The sequence below is a fragment of the Vulpes lagopus genome, chromosome 9 (genome assembly GCF_018345385.1).
Source record: "Vulpes lagopus strain Blue_001 chromosome 9, ASM1834538v1, whole genome shotgun sequence".
Taxonomy (NCBI): Eukaryota; Metazoa; Chordata; class Mammalia; order Carnivora; family Canidae; genus Vulpes; species Vulpes lagopus.
Genome location: NC_054832.1, coordinates 32,650,924 through 32,668,586, shown reverse-complemented (window position 1 = coordinate 32,668,586; position 17,663 = coordinate 32,650,924). Strand labels below are relative to the sequence as shown.

General features: G+C 35.5%; 1 protein-coding gene across 2 annotated transcripts in view; it reads right to left on the bottom strand.

The window, feature by feature from the left end:
- Positions 1-17,663, bottom strand: part of LRP12 (LDL receptor related protein 12) — a 72,924-nt gene that overhangs the window by 38,446 nt on the left and 16,815 nt on the right. The window lies entirely within an intron of this gene.

Sequence of the window (17,663 nt, the reverse complement as noted above, 5' to 3'; positions counted from 1 at the left end):
TCATCTTTACTTATAAAGTTTAGTCTCCCTCCAATCATTAGGTGGATTTGGCATTACAACAGCTCAGGAATCCAGCTAGTAGAGAAAGAATTCTTGCAGTGGGGCAGGGGAGGAAGCTAGGTGGGAGAAGCTTCTAGAGGGCTAAGGGGAAGATTCTTTCTGATTGTTGAAAGAATAGAGACAATAGCAAGCATAGTAAGTAACAACTTGTCTTTTACAACCATGGCACTTCCATGAGTGCTTGATGACTATACAGCACCCCCCAGTGCACTCGGCTCTAGGAAGGCAGAACCTGTGTTTACTTGGCTCACCACTGCATGCACTGTTCCTAGAGCAGAGCAGGTGCCCAAAGAGCTGATGAATGAATAAATGAGGGAGGTCATGATGATGAAATCAAGTCATGTCAATTAAGCACTTGATACAGTGCGTGGCACACAGCGCTGAACAGGTATTTACTTTTATAACTGTGTAAAATATGTTATTACTAAAGAAGAAAATAATAGCCATAAAACAACCTTTTAGTTCAACCACAGTGATGGCCTTCAAAATGAAAATAAATGTTTCCCCTCCATTAAAAATGACACAGTAGAAATGGTGACACAGATGTGTAAGCTGTATCTAGTACATAAATAAATCTGATTACAGGTAATTAAGTATTGTGCATTAATACTACAGAAGCCACGATTTATTTTTCCCAGCAATGTTAAATGCTACATACATAGAATTCAAACTAGAAACTCTCACCTATTTCTTTAGCACGTATAACTAAAATTGGTGGCATAAATAAAATGATGTAATAACTAATTCAATAAAACAACTAACAAGATTTGCCAAAGGGCAGTATCAATTGCCAAAAGTTTTGCTATTCAACGAGCAGATCAGCAGTACTGGCATCATCAGGAACTTATCAGAAATACAATTTCCGGCCCCACCCCAGATTATTGAATCTGAATGTACATTTTAACAAGATGCACCCCTATTCCCAGAGATTTGTATGCACATTAACATTTGAGTAGCATTGGCTTAAACCATCTACTTGTATGTTAAATACAACCACAAATTATAGCTGCGTAATCTGTGACCCTAACGTTTCCAATATCCTTAAGGTTGTATATTAAATTATCCTCAGGAAAGTTTTAATATTAAATATATTTCATATATTGATTTTTTAAAAATTTCAGTAGATAGACTAAGGATAGGCAGAAGGAAAAGAGTAACATAATGTAGTATTTACGACTGGACTCTGGACTGGATTGGCAGAATTTTAATATTAGCTTTACCACTTACTTGCTATGTAATTTAATTTAGGTCAGGTTACCTGACCTCTTTATGTCTTAACTTGATCTCTAAAATGGAGACTACCTATCTTATAATGCTTAGTAAAATTCTCTAAAATAGAAAAACAAAGAATTCAATTTAAATCTACATCAGCATGCAAATGAATAAACTAATATAGCTTTATAATAAAATATTCAGGGCAGCCCTGGTGGCTCAGCGGTTTAGCGCCGCCTTCAGCCCGGGGTGTGATCCTGGAGATCCGGAATCGAGTCCCACGTCAGGCTCCCTGCATGGGGCCTGCTTCTCCCTCTGCCTGTGTCTCTGACTCTCTCTCTCTCTCTGTGTGTCTCTCATGAATAAATAAATAAAATCTTAAAATAAAATAAAATATTCAATAAACTGGATGGATTCTCTATGTACTAACTTGGAAAGATATGTACATTAAGTTATATGTTTCAGAGTAACATTAAAATGTGATCTGATTAGAAATGTGATCTAATTTTAACGTTAAAATGATATATGCATAGTTAAATGCATATATTTATATAAGCAAATTATACACACACACACATATAAAAGAGTCTTAGGGTATACACAAATTGTGGAAGAAAAACTCTGGAACTGGAATTAGAGAGGAAGATCTAGTTTCTACACTTCAGCATTGACTGAATTTGTTACAACAGGTGTGGATTTCTTCAAAGTTTTTATTAATATTACTAAAAGATTAGGTGAAGAGAATATAGTTCATCTCCCACCATTCTAAGTAAACAAAAGTCTCATAAATATTGTGTCAAATAGCAAAAAATATTGTAATTTCATAAATGTAATATCAATGATTTTTAAAACTGATAAACAATAAAACATGATACTGCTAGTTTCCCATAGATTTATTCTACCTTAAAAAAATCCTATTTGGAAGTTAAAAAAAATCAATGAAAATTTCTCTTAACATCAAACAACTATCCTCTTTCTTATGAGTATCACATCGAGTTAAGTGAGTTACTCCATTTATTTATACTGCCATTCTAAAAAGTATTTTTACAAAGATGACAGTTATATAACACAACTATTTTGATATTATAAGCAGACTGCTCCCCCAAATCAAATTACATTCTCTCTAATGCCCTTCCTCCGCCCCCAAGAGAAGACAACTCCACACATATGAGGATATACACATACTATCTCCTTACTATACCTACAGTGTTCAAATGCAGCCATGCTAGATATTCCTTTAATTTTTTAAAATTTATTTATGATAGTCACACAGAGAGAGAGAGAGAGAGAGAGAGAGGCAGAGATACAGGCAGAGGGAGAAGCAGGCTCCATGCACCGGGAGCCCGACGTGGGATTTGATCCCGGGTCTCCAGGATCGTGCCCTGGGCCAAAGGCAGGCGCCAAACCGCTGCGCCACCCAGGGATCCCCATGCTAGATATTCTTGCAGGAGTCCCCTTTAGAGGTAGGTAACATGTACTAGAAAACATATAGTCTGATAAAACATTACTTCTATAACTATACAATAGTAACCAATTAATTAATGGATCAACAAATTAACTAGAAAAAAGTTTTCAAGTAAGAAAAAGTTTTATCATCACTTAAGTCAGAAAATAATGTATTACTACTTAAATTTTTTTAGTTCCACTAACCAAATACCAAAGGTGATCAAGCTCCCTCTTTAAGTACTTTTCTTTCCAAAATGCAAGATGGCTTTCAGTTTCTGACTGCAATCAAATGGGAGTGAAAGTATTCCAAAAGAGATACTGTTTTAGAAAAGAGGCCACACCACATAGGATGGTGAGCCTGAGCTCTGGAACCAGAAATTATCCCTAGCTCTACTATTTATTTAGTCATGAACCTTAATTAAACTACTTCTCCTAAGATATGGTTTACTCACCTGAACAATCAGGATGTCCTTATTAAGAGAATGCCTAAATTTATGTTCTGCATCCCTATTACTTTGTAATGTTCTGTTTATTTATTCTTTTTAAGAACTGAAGTTCTTAAAGAATAGCTAATAAACACAGCTAAGATTTGATAAATATGTGCCAGCCAAATCCTAAATGCTTTACAAGCCTTCCCTCAGCTCATCCTTAAAACAGTTAATTTTAGAGATAAGAAAACCAAAACTTCTAGCAATTTAGAAATTTTTTCAAAAAGCTAGTAATTGGATGAATTGAAAAGTCAAATCTACAGACACTAAAAAGTTTGTGTTCCTTACTTTTTAAAAAGAATTCAGAATGAATATATTTCTTGTTTACAAAAAAAAAAAAATAGTACTTAGCTTTCAGAATGAAAGCCCACCTGCCACAGAGATTACAGTTTGTAAGTGGTAAAGTCATTGGTTCAAAAGTTAATCAGCAGCATTTACAAGGTACTTATGTACTTGGCAACCTACAATCTCTTTTTCTATGTGCAGTTAGAACAGCTATCAAACATAAATACATACATACACGCAAAAGCAAACATCATTTCTATTTTGCAACTATACTAAAGGAAAAAGCCCAAAATCCTAATAGGGCTTACCAGACTCCACAGTCTGGTTCTTCCAAACCACTTCAAAAGCTTCATCTTGTGATCTGCTTTTCTATTCTATTTCTTCTTTTCAGAAACGGATTTCTCTTACAAAAGTATCAGCTGTCTTTCTCTTGTCTTTAGACTTTCCTTTATTTTTTTTTTAAATTTTTATTTATTTATTATAGTCACAGAGAGAGAGAGAGGCAGAGACATAGGCAGAGGGAGAGAAGCAGGCTCCATGCACCGGGAGCCCGACGTGGGATTCGATCCCGGGTCTCCAGGATCGCGCCCTGGGCCAAAGGCAGGCGCCAAACCGCTGCGCCACCCAGGGATCCCTAGACTTTCCTTTAATACTATTTCTTTAGAGAGGTATATCCGGATTTCCCCATACTAGATTAGGTCATTCTGTTAACTGGCTCCTATAGTATCTAATACTGTTGCTTTTTGAAAATCTACCACACTTGTGTTACCTGTGTAATATCTCTATTTCCCACCAGATCTTAATCTTGGCAGCAGGGCTTGGGGGGTGGTGTGATGTGGTGATGGGAAATAGCTTGGGTTTGTTTTGTTTTGCTGACAAGTGACTAGCAGAGAATATAACATATAGTAAGAGATACCTAGTCCATATCTGATACCTAGTTCATATCTGCTCAAATAGATGAATAGGTCAGTACATAAGAAAAGAGGCATAGTCCTAGTCTCAAAGAGTCAACAATCTATTGAGAAAATAACAAAAAATACATGAAACAGAAACAAATGTATAAAAACAAAGTAAAATTAGCAAGCTTCTTATTCAAGTGGGAAGCCCTGGAGACTTTTCTACTAAAAATAGGAATGGAAGACAGGTGGATCCATCATAGTTATTACTATTGGCTAATGCAATTAGACAAGAAAAAGCAATTATAAACCTAAGAATTGAAAAAAAGGAGGTAAAACTGCATCTATCTGTAGATGACATAATTGTATATATCTATTTGGAAAACTGAAAACAGTCAACAGAAATGTTTTTCTGTTTTAAAACAGTATTATTTTTCAAACAGTATTAAAAATTAGTAAAGTAGCAGGATATAAAATACAGCATACAGAAATCAAGAGCCTTTTTTTTTTTAAGAGCCTTTTTAATACAAACAAGAGCCAGTCAGAAGATAGAGACTTATTTTTAGTAGCAACAAAAAATGGTATTTAAAAACTCTGACCCAGAACTCCTGCTGTTGTTCATGACAGAATAATTAGTGATGGGATCAGTAATTCTGCTATGAACAACTAAAAAAGTTGGAAAAAAACGTGAAAAAATTTCAGACACTGGACAACAGACAGTATAAGACTATAATCTCTGAGAGAAGGGAAACAAATTAAAATGAGTCCTATTATTACACTAGCTTTCTGCCTGGAGATTTTCTGAATTCTGGTACATTTCAGGAGAACCTAAGTTCATTTTTCTAATATCCAGACCAAATTTTTCTAATTGTGCAAAGAGTATAAGACAATTTCAGGACCCTTGTAAAAATTAACAAGCATCTGTCTTCAACATTTCTACTAATTTGATTATTAATCAGAAAAGGAAATAGTTTCTCTAAACTTGTTCTTACCAAAATAATATGACTTAAAGATCTATTTCCTCTCCTATAGGTTCTTCTATATTCTCCTATATTCTATTCTCTATTTATTATCTTCCCTAGAGCACTATAGCTTATTTGCTGGTTTATGGAATTCTCATCCTTTTCACTCCCTGGTTTGGGAAATCAAAAATTCATTTTCTGTCTCCAGTCTTCTGACCTTTCTTCCCTTTTCTCATTCCTTGGAATCACTTTCATATCTAAATCACTTTCATATCTGCCTAAGCAATAGTTCTATATACCTTTCTGTTATTCTTTATTCTATAAAGAAATGTCTCAAAGACCATTTTGTTGTTCTTAGTTATTTTTGCTCAACTCAATCCTGAGTTTTCTCTACATTAGTAACACTTACAATCTATTATCCTTTCTATCTTGGGAATATGTTCATTAATCTGAAGTCATTGAGCAACCACTGAATTTCTTTATATTTCTTTGCCATTCATTACTTTTGGGATTGTTTGGAATTTTAATAACCAGAAATTATTTCTGAGATCTTAATAACCTCCCTGGACTATCTATCTTTCTTTCCAGATTTTCATGTTGTGAAGGCATATTAGTATTTTTCTAAATTACTTTTGTTTTCTGTTTTTTTTTTTTTTTCTAAATTACTTTTGAATCTTTAGGTGTTAAGCTCTGATTGTGCTCAATCTCATGTCTTCTAACATAGGGCTCAAATTCATTACCCCAAGATCAAGAGTCGCATGCTCTACCAACTGAGCCAGCTAGCTGCCCCTCTTTTCTTTTTACTTAAGAAAAAGCCATTACAACATGGTTACCTTTTTTTTCAATTAAAGATTTTGAGAGAACAAGAGTGAGAGAGAGCACGCAAGCAGGGGTAAGGGGCAAAGGGAGAAGAAGCAGCATATTCCCGCTAAGCAGGGAGCCATTTGCCGAGCTGGAACCTAGGACCCTGGAATCATGACCTGAGTCACCCAGGCACCCCCATGGTTACTTCTTTCAGTCTGGTCAACGTAAGGTATAGACTAGCACACTGTTCTAAAACTGAATTATTTCACCCAAAATCTGTATGTCAAAGCCCCTACCCCTATGTGACAAGTGGGATAATTAGGGTTAAGAGTCATAAAGTGGTCGCCTAATCTAAAAAGACTGATTTCCTTAAGAGATATGAGAAATCTCTCTCTCCATCTGTGCAGATAAGAGGTCATGTGAGGACATGCTGAGAAAGACACTGCAAGCCAAGAAGAGAAACCTCAAAAGAAATGAACTCTAATGGCACCTTGATCTTAGACTTTTTTAGCCTTCCAGTACTGTGAAAAAATAAATTTGTGTTAAGCCCCTCAGTCTGTGATGTTTTGTTATGGCAACTCAAGCAGACCAATACACACACTTTTCCTAAATGTTTGCTAGACCAAGGTGTTTGTAAATTCCTTCAAAGTGTATGAAAAATTCAGTACATTCTTCTCAAGAGAGGCTCTATAATGTCTACCAAAGACCTATAATGAGATGTTTCATGGAAAAAAAGGTTAAGAATCCACTGGGAGATAAAGATGTTTTCCTGCTTTGTTTAATTACTGGTATTTGGATAATATTATTTCAGTCTTTTTAATTACAGCCATTCATTATGGATTTAATAGTCCATAATTAAAGGTAAAGGTAAATGAACTGGTCTGAACCTACCTGCTCCTTAAAATAATAGTAATAATCACTTATAAAATTACTTTTTAGAAAAAGATACTTTCTAATTTTCAAACCACATTCTTAACAGACATTTGGGAATATGATGTTTCTGTATGTTTAGACTTCCTGTGGTATTAGTAAGATCTTATGTTTGAAATGTCTTCCAAAAAGGGTATGATAACAATGAACTATTAGTCAAAGTATCAATACTAAACTAACACAAGTACTCAGTATTCAGAGAATGAATCAATCCCTTGAAGAACATGCAAGATAGTTATGAATCCTACTGTTGAAAATCTCAGTGACATTTGCTCATATAAATGGAAACAATTTTTATTCTAAAATAGCTTGAATCACTAATGTGGGAATTCACAAAATATACTAGAAAAGAACCCTAAGGATTATGAGAGTTCAAAAGTTCCTACCTGTGACTCCTGTGGTTCATAAGAGTAAATATGAAAATTTGAAGGGATTCAGAACTCCAGGAAAAAAAAAACAATTATACACCTATATTTCCTTTTTTTAAAAAATATTTTATTTATTTATTTGACAGAACAAGTACAGGGAGAGGGGCAGGGGGAGAAGCAGGGAGCCTGACACGGGACTCAATTTTAGGACCCTGAGATCATGAGCTGAGCCAAAGGCAGACGACTAACCAACTGAGTCACCCAGGCGCCCTGATTTATACTTCTTATTAGAGACTGAGATATATACTTCATATACCATAAAATTCACCTTTTTTAAAGTATACAATCCAGTAGGTTTTAGTATGTTCAAAAGCTATGCAACCATTGCCATTATCACTTGCCTGTTTTCCTTCCAAAAAAGAATCTATTAGCAGTTTTTCCTTTGTCTGTCCTCCTCTAGCCCCTAAGAACAACTAGTTTCTGTCTCTGTCTCTATGGGTTTGCTTATTCTGGACATTTAATATAAATGGGATATGTGATTTTATATGTTAGCTTCTTTCACCTAGCTTAATGTTTTCATGGTTCATCCATATTGTACCATGAATCGATAATCCACTCCATTTTTATGGTCAAGCAGAGTTCCATTGTAGGGATAAACCACATTTTGCTCAGCCACTCATCAGTTGACAAACATCTGGGTTGTTTCCACTTTTTCTGAATAATGCAGCTATAAATGTTTAAGTTTTGGTGTGTACATATGTTTTTAGGTCTCAAGTATATACACAGAGTGAAAGTGCTTGGTCTTTTGGTAACTCTACATTTACCTTTATAAGGAAATGCCAAATTATTTTCCAAATGGCTATACAATTTTACATTCCCATCAGCAATGTGTTAAGAGTTCCAATTTCTCTGTATCTTCACCAACACTTGTTATAGTCTTTTTATCTTAGGTATCCTTATGGGCATAACATAGTATCACTGTGGTTTTGATTTGCATTTCCCTAATTTAGAATAATGATGCTGAGTTCTTTTCATGTATTTACTGTTTTTTTACATTCTTTGAAGAAATGTCTATTTCATAAGTGACTGGATTTGTCTTTTTTTGTTGAGCTGTAAGAGTTCTTTATATATCATGGATATTAACCTCTTATCAGATACATGATTTGCAAATATTTTCTCCCATTCTGTAATCTGACTTTTCCCCTTTCTTAATGGTGTCCTCTGCAGCACAGTTGTTTTTTTTTTATTTGAGCCAGTCCAATTCACCTATTTTTAATTTTGTTGCTCGTGGTTTGTTGTCATATCTAAGAATCCATCTCCTAATTCAAGGTCACAAAGATTTACTCCTTTGCTTTCTTCTGAGTTTTATATAGTTTTAGCACTTACATTTGGTCTTTGGTCCATCTGGAGTTAAATGGTGTATACAGTTAAGGAAGGGGTCAAATTTCACTCTCTTGCATATGGTTAACCAGTTGTTTCATCACAGTTTGATGAAAAGACTACTCTTTCCCTGATGAATTATCCTGGCAGTGTTGCTGAAAATCAACTGACTATAAATGTAAGCATTTATCTCTGGACTTTCAATTCTGTTTCACTTATCATGCTGTCTTCATCTGGTAACTTTGCATTAAGTTTTGAAAACAGGAAACATGAACCTCCAAATTTCTTCTTCTTCATTAAGATTGTTTTTATTAGGGATTCCCTGAATTTCTTTTTTATTTTATTTTATTTTTTATTTATTTATTTATAATAGTCACAGAGAGAGAGAGAGAGAGAGAGAGAGAGAGGCAGAGACACAGGCAGAGGCAGGCTCCATGCACCGGGAGCCAGACGTGGGACTCGATCCCGGGTCTCCAGGATCGCGCCCTGGGCCAAAGGCAGGCGCCAAACCGCTGCGCCACCCAGGGATCCCCGGATTCCTTGAATTTCTATATGAATTTTAGGATCAGCTTGTCAATTCCTTCAAAGAGAATTGAAATTTTGATAGGGATTGCGTTAAATCTGTACATCAATTTGAGGATTATTAACAATACTAATTCTTAACGAATATTATGTCAAATACATAAATATAGGATGTTTTGCCACTTTTTGGACATATTTAATTTCTAGCCACAAGATTTTGTAGTTTCAGAGTATAAGATCTGCACTTTGTAAAATGTATCCTTAAGTATTTTATTCTTTTTCGTGCTATTTTTTAAAGACTTAATTTTAAGTAATCTTTACACCTAATGTGGGGCTCGAACTCAAAATCTTTTTATTTTATTTATTTATGATAGTCAGAGAGAGAGAGAGAGGCAGAGACACAGGCAGAGGGAGAAGCAGGCTCCATGCACCGGGAGCCCGACGTGGGATTCGATCCCGGGTCTCCAGGATCGCGCCCTGGGCCAAAGGCAGGCGCCAAACCGCTGCGCCACCCAGGGATCCCTCGAACTCAAAATCTTGAGACCAAGAGTTGCATGCTCTACCAACAGAGGCAGCGAGGTGTCCCTCATTATGTACAAAGTACGTCAAATCTATAAACTAAGATAGTGTTAATTCTCCTCTTCCAATTAAGATGCCTTTTTTTCCTTGCCTAACTGCCCTGCCTAGAACTAATGTAACACTGATTAAAGAAATGAGAGTGGACATCCTTGTCTTACTCTTGGTCTTAGAGAGAAAGCTTTCAGTCTTTCACCATTAAGTATGATGTTAGCTGTGTGTTTTTCATAGATGCCCTTAATTAGGTTGAGGAAGTTTCCTTTTATTCCTAGTTTATTGAGCATTTTCATTATGAAAATGGTGTTGGCTATTGTTAAATGTCTTCCCTGTGTCTACTAAGATTCCCCTATGGTTTTTGTTACTTATTCTATCAATATGGCATATTATACTGATTGATTTTCCTGTTTTGAACCTTACATTCCTGGGAAGTAGTTTATAATCCTGTTTACATATTGAACCTTACATTCTGGTCATAGTTTATAATCCTGTTTACATATTGCTAGATTTGGTTTGCTAGTATTTTGGTAAAGGACTTTTGCATCTATAAATAAGGGAAACTAGTAGTTTTCTTTTCCTGGTATCAGAGTAATGCTGGTCTCATAAAATGAGTTGGGATGACTGTGTATACACACACATGCATACACAATGGGTGCTACGATGTATTTTATTCTCATTTATATAATGTTTTTGCTTCTAAATTTTTTTGGTTAAATTAAGTTTCATAGCTTATTACTCAACAGAAGGTAATTAGCTTGTTGATTACATTATAACATTTCTAAAAAGTGATAAGTGGCCTGCTTTACTGAATGTACCAGGCACAGTACCCAAATAGATAAATCCAATACATGGTAAGTTTAATATAACAGAATAGTGACAAATAAAGGTAGTTCGTTCTTTCTTGTTTCTAAGCAAGTAAAATCTTCTGCAATGTGGCAGCCTATGACTGGGGTTGCAAAGGGATACTTGGAGATAAACATGCTGGAAACTTCTTATGTCAACTCTATTTTTAATAGTTGATGGAACTGAAGTACAGAGAGAAAGGAAAGGCAGTCACCTTTTTAAAAAGAATTGGCTTTGTTGAGGTTTAATTTGCATGCAAAAAGTTCATTAATTCCAAGTATACAGTTTGATGAGTTCTAAAAAACACATAAAGTTCTACACCCACCACTACAATCCAGACACATTTCCATTACCCAAACAAGCTCTCTGGGCCCCTCTGCAGTCAATTCCCTTCCCACACACCTAAAGTCAGACAACTACTAATCATAGGTAGTCAACATTTATAAAGCATTATGTACTGTACTGAACTCATGAGGTATTATTTTTAATCTTCCTCCTAAGAATAGTTACTTATCCCCACATTATGGATGAGGAAACTGAGTTTAAGAAAGATGTGCAAGATTTTTTAGCTAGTAAGTGGGAAGGATATGTTCAAAACAAGATCTACCTAATTCCAACATTAAAACTTGAGTTTTTACCTAAAAATAATAAGTATCTTGGCTTCTCTTGAAAACATTTTAGTATCTGTCTATACATATTCATGCATGCAAACCTACTGAGCTGATCTCTTTTGGGAGAAGGACACATTTTTTTCTTAGGTAACCAACTGCCTCAGGGCTTTCTACTGTCATTCTCATGCTGATACCCCATCCCCCTAGTTTGTGTTACTTTCTTGATCTTTGTTAGAATTTGAATTTGTGACCTCTGGAGTATTCTGTGAGTCCAAGTTACAGTGTAAAAAAATGTATGGAAGGATACAAAATAAACTGCTATCACTGTTACCCTACCCTCTTACCCCATCTCCAAGACAGAAAGGCCGGAAATGGTTAGTTTTTGTTCTTCATATGTTTCTTTGTTTGACTTATTATAGTATGTATTACTTTTCTAAGTGAATTCATGTGTATTGAATATTAAGTACTGGAATACTACCTTCTAACAAAAATTAACATAAAACTACATAGCTAGTTTCAAGTTTTCTTTATAATGTTATAATTAAGAAATGATTACAGGTGATGCTTTTTTTCTTAATACTATTGACAGAATGGTACAAGAACTATCATTTAATAAAATACTAAAGCATATACAGTACCCTCTCCTATAGCAACAGCTCACTTTCAAAAGTGTTCTTATACATAAGATTCAATAATGAGAAGGGTAATGTATGGCTGCAACTTTCCTATTCTTGCTGACATCACTGATAACACTTTGAAATTTACCCAAAGACCAAAGCAAACAAACAGAAATAGTGTGGGCAATGGTAATAACAACAAAGATAAATGCAATTTAACGTGCCAGACTGCAGGAAAATAGCCTTTTAGAGGTAGAAATAAAAGAAAGCAGAATTTATCATCAGTAACCATTTACCTTTTTAAAAATGTTTTTAAAATATTTTATTTATTCATGAGAGATACAGAGAGAGAGAGAAAGGTAGAGACATAGGTAGAGGGAGAAGCAGGCTCCTCAAGGGGAGCCCAATGAGGGACTTGATCCCAGGACCAGGATCATGACCTGAGCCAAAGGCAAACGCTCAAACACTGAGCCACCCAAGCGTCCCTAACCATTTATATTTTTAAAGTATACTTTTGACAACACTTAAAAATTACTAAATTGTTAAAATCAGAGTACCTTTTATAGATTTAAGTTTTCCTTGACATTAGCTCCATATTTTCTTTGGCACCAAATATACATACTGTTGTCTTTTTCTTACCTTTATTATTTATGCAAGATGAAACAATAAGTACTTCCCTTCTACTTCTAATATCAATGACAGAGAACATGATATCATGAATGGTTTTTCACTAACTGGGAAGATTATTCTCAAGTTTATTAGAAACTCCATCACAGGAGTTGAGGATACAATATCCAAAATCACTATGGATCCTGGAGTCATTCATTAGTGCCCCTCTTGCCCTTCCCTTCAGATCCTTCCTCTCTTCTGGTTCCTTTGTCTCCTCTTGATGACATATGTGTTGAGGTCTTCGTCATTCTTTTTTTTTTTTTAAAGATTTTATTTATGAGGGGGGGGGGTGGGGAGAGACACAGGCAGAGGGAGAAGCAGGCTCAATGCAGGGAACCTGATGTGGGACTCAATTCTGGGTCTCCAGGATTATGCCCTGGGCTGAAGGCAGCGCTAAACCGTTGAGCCACCGGGGCTCCTGGTCTTCCTCATTCTTAAGAGAAAACCTTTTTCTTGCTAGTTTACCTCCCCATTTCTTATCTTACTTAGTCTTTCCATTTTCAGCCAAACTTTCTGAATTTATACGCATTAATGGAGCTTTCTTACCTATCATTTGCTCCAGCCCTTCCTCTGTCTAGTTTTTAGCCGTAGCACATTTCTGAAACTCAAGACAAAGATTACCAATGACCCAGCTATCAAACACTTTACCTTCAGAAATGTGAACTCTGAATCCAGTTTTCTGATAGTTGGAGAAAATCACATAACTATGAGGAACAGTGTCACTATAAATTCATGGTTTTAACTCATCTGGATACTCAATGTTGGGAGCATAACCTTTTAATAAAGCCTTATCTATCTTCAATTCCCTCATGAACTACATGAGTCCTTCATTTCTCTCTTTGAGCCTCCAAACAACGTCCTCAACCAATACTCTTAGTAAATCATCATTCTTTCCAACCATTCAGAGGTCTTTTGGCACGTTATCCTCTTTCTAGAAACTCTTTTCAGCATACATGTTTAAAGGTTTAAGTCCTCCATATTGGTAGATCCCAAATTTTCACTCCTAATCAGAATCTTTCCCTTGAGCTGCAAATTTTTGCCTGATACTCACCACCTCCCCAACATTCACTGAGCACTCACCTTATGTCAGTCACTGTGGTTGGTGCTTTTCCTACAATATTACTAATCCTTGCAGCATATTTGTAAAATAAGTACTATCCCCATTTCATATGTGGAGAAACTGAGAATTAAAGAGGTTAAGAGAACTGCTCAAGGCTACACAACTAGTTAAGTAGCACTGCCAGGATTTAGGCAGATTTGTCTCACTTAAAGCCTATACTCTTAAAACAAAAATAGCAACAACTAATATGAGAGGTATTATTTGCCAGATCATGGTCTAAGCCATTTCCATGCTTCAGTACATTTAATTTTCATAATCACCCTGTAAAGGAGCTGCTATTATTTTTTTTTCTTCTTAGAACCTGCGTATTTTATTACCAGTTTGGTGTTCTTTTTGTTTTGTTTTGTATATATTTTTTTATTGGAGTTCGATATGCCAACATATAGCATAACACCCAGTGCTCATCCTGTCAAGTGCCCCCCTTAGTGCCCATCACCCAGTCACCCCAACCCCCTGCCCACCTCCCTTTCCACCACTCATTGTTCGTTTCCCAGAGTTGAGTGTCTCTCATGTTCTGTCATCCTCACTGATATTTCCCACTCATTTTCTCTCTTTTCCCCTTTATTCCCTTTCACTATTTTTTATATTCACCAAATGAATGAGACCATATAATGTTTGTCCTTCTCTAATGGACTTAATTCACTCAGCAGAATACCCTCCAGTTCCATTCACATTGAAGCAAATGGTGGGTATTTGTCATTTCTAATGGCTGAGTAATATTCCATTGTATATTGGAATATATCAATATCAAAAAATAAAGATAATAAGATATTTTATATCTTTATAAAAAAAGATTTTATTTATTCATGAGAGACACAGACAGAGGCAGAGACACATGCAGAGGGGAAACTGGCTCCCTGCAGGGAGCCTGATGCAGGACTTGATCCCAGGATCCCAGGAGCATGAGCTGAGCCGAAGGCAGATGCTCAACCACTGAGCCACCCAGGTGCCCCTTCCTTACGATTTTCTTAATAACATTTTCTTTTCTCTAGCTTACTTGATTGTAAGAATATAGTATGTGATACATATAACGTACAAAATATATGCTAATCAATCATTTATGTTATTGGTAAGGCTTCCAGTCAACAGTAGGCTATCAGTGATTAATATTTTGGGTAGTCAAAAGTTATACATGGATTTTCAGCTGTGTAGTGAGGGGGGGTGTCAGCATCCCTAACCTCTCTATTATTCACGGGTCAACTGTATTTGCTGAATGTATGAATAAATGATTTAGCTTGCAAGCTTCCTATTTTTGGTCTTGCAGCTCTCTGATCCATTCTCTGATCCATGCTACTAGAGACTTTTTTTTGAAGGCATATCTGATATTAATCTTCAGCTTATAAAACTGTAACTGGTTCAACTCCTTATATGTAGTAAGAGCCTCTAGGACCCACTGAAATCTGGTCCTTCTCATTCTCTTAACTTTTTCTATTCCTTGTCTGCTTTTACCTCATACATACATATTCTGGTTTTCACACACTGCACAAGTATGGTTTCTGAAACTGATATTTTTGAACATGCTGTTCTCTCTCCCTGAAACAGTTTAATGCACTGCCATGTTACTTGCCAAATTCCTTCAACTCAGCTTGAGAAACAGATCTCTATCAATGGCAAGATGAGTTAAGAGTCCTTACTGATGTTTCCACAGTACGACACATCACTACAGAGTTATGAACATATTACCACCACAGTCCTTATTATCTGGTTTTGGGTTATTAACTTCTTCCACATCAAATTTTAAGTGTCCTAAGAGCAGAGAAAATATTATCCTTCTCTTTCTACTTTTTCTTTTTCTCCCTGCCTTCCTATTTCCCAACAACTATCTTCCAGTTTCTGACACAGTTAGATCTCAGTAAATGTTGGTTTAATGAATCAAGATTATCAGATTTTGAAATGAAGCATGAAACACTCTATATAATTAATAATTTGGTTTCATGTTATAGTTTTCTCAGACACTAACAGGAAAGAAAAGTATGGAAAAATATGCACAGGAAGACAGGCATCCCTTCATTAGAGAATGAAGTTAGAAAACCACAAGGGGGAAGCAAGATTTCAGATCCAACTGTTCACTTGGTGCTTTAGAGCACTATTCCTTATCATTGCCCTTCAATATGTAAAATTTTTAGTAAATGATGGTTCAAAGCTCATGAGTAGCTTCAGTTTTCAGATTGCAAAGGACTATTCTGTTAGCTTTAGCAACTTGTTGGGGAGGTGTGGGGAGACACCAGACCTAAGGCTTGATGCTTTTACCATTTTTGATCTTCAGTAATTCCTGGGCTCTTAACAGCTTATAGCTCATCAATCTAATGAATATGTTTAAGGAATTCTTTTTTCTCTGAGCAAATGGTTAGCTCTTTATTTAAGTCCACAAAAGCTCATCTCATAACTTCCTCTTTCACAGAATCTTAAAATAATGCCTTGCAGTTTATTCAGTTTATTCTGTCAGCTTGGCATTTCCCTAGGGAAGTATCATACATGAAATTGAGGATTATCCTTTTCACATAACTGTAAAAAATTATGCAGCATTATAAACATCTCTGATATATTGGTATGGTATGTTTCTCCAAGGGAACAAAGACAAAAAAATATTTCTACCTAGTATGTATTAGTGGCTATACTATGTACTTTCACAAATTTTAATTTGTTTAATCATCAGAACAAATATTTGAGGTAGGTATTACCTCTAGTTTACAAATGAAGGACCTAAATTTTAGAAAAAGTAACTCACTTAAGGTGACACAGCTATGAAATAGTACCCAAACCAAGGTGCGTCTTAAAAAGATCATACATTTAACTCCCCCACAATATTTTCCAAAATATAAATGGGTCCTGTTTTGGATAATAATTTCATCAAGTACAAAGCACTTTCTTAATATACATCCTTTAATTTTAAAACAATCTCAGGAATAACTGATATTCTCATTTAATGGCCCAGGAAGTTGAGATTTAGCCTTTAGCTGAACTAAAATCTCACAGCCACTGAAGAGTAGAATGGTGTATAGAATACCAGGCTCTTCTACTAAGACCAGAAGATACAGTGGGACAGGAGAAGGCCAAGGATGTGCATACATTGACAAGGATTCCAAGAGATGAGAGAATTCTAAAAAGATAGGTCAGTAATAGTTAAAAGCAACATAGAAGGCAATTCTAAAATCTACTGCAGCTAGTATATAATGATGATACAATGATACAGTGCAAAGTGTATGAGCCTTGACATCAGACTCTTGAGTTTGACTTTTCTGCCTTTGCTACTTATTTTCTTTTGTATGTTTGTGTGAAGTATGTTAAAATACATGCCACATATCGTTTCACCTCTATATGCATCTTCAATATGAATCTCTAAAAATACAGACATTCTCTCACCCAACTTCAATACTATTACTTTAACAATTAATTTTAACAAAATTAATAACTCTTGGTATCATTTAATCTAGCCAGGCCATAATTAGACTTTCCTGGTTGTCTCATAAATGTTTTTGTTTTTTTTTACAGTTGAAGCAGGATTCAAAGTCTCAATGTTTCATTTGGTGTATTTAAGTCTCTCTTAATCTAGAGTGATACTCCCTTATTTTCCATAGCAGACTGGTTTCAGAAACTAGATCAGATGTCCTTTAAGAGGCTGCTTTTCTATGGTGTCGCTTAACTTTGTTCATCTAGTTCAAGGATTGGCAGACTTCTTCTGTAAAAGGGCCAGATAGTAAATATTTTAGGCTCTGTGGGTCATACAGTCTCTGTGGCAACTACTCAACTCTGACACTGTGGCATGAAACAGCCATAGACAATACTTAAATGTACCACACTGGTTGTATTTGAATAAAACATTGTGAAACAAAACAAAACAAAACAAAACCAAAAAAGGCAGCAGGCTGCTTTTAAA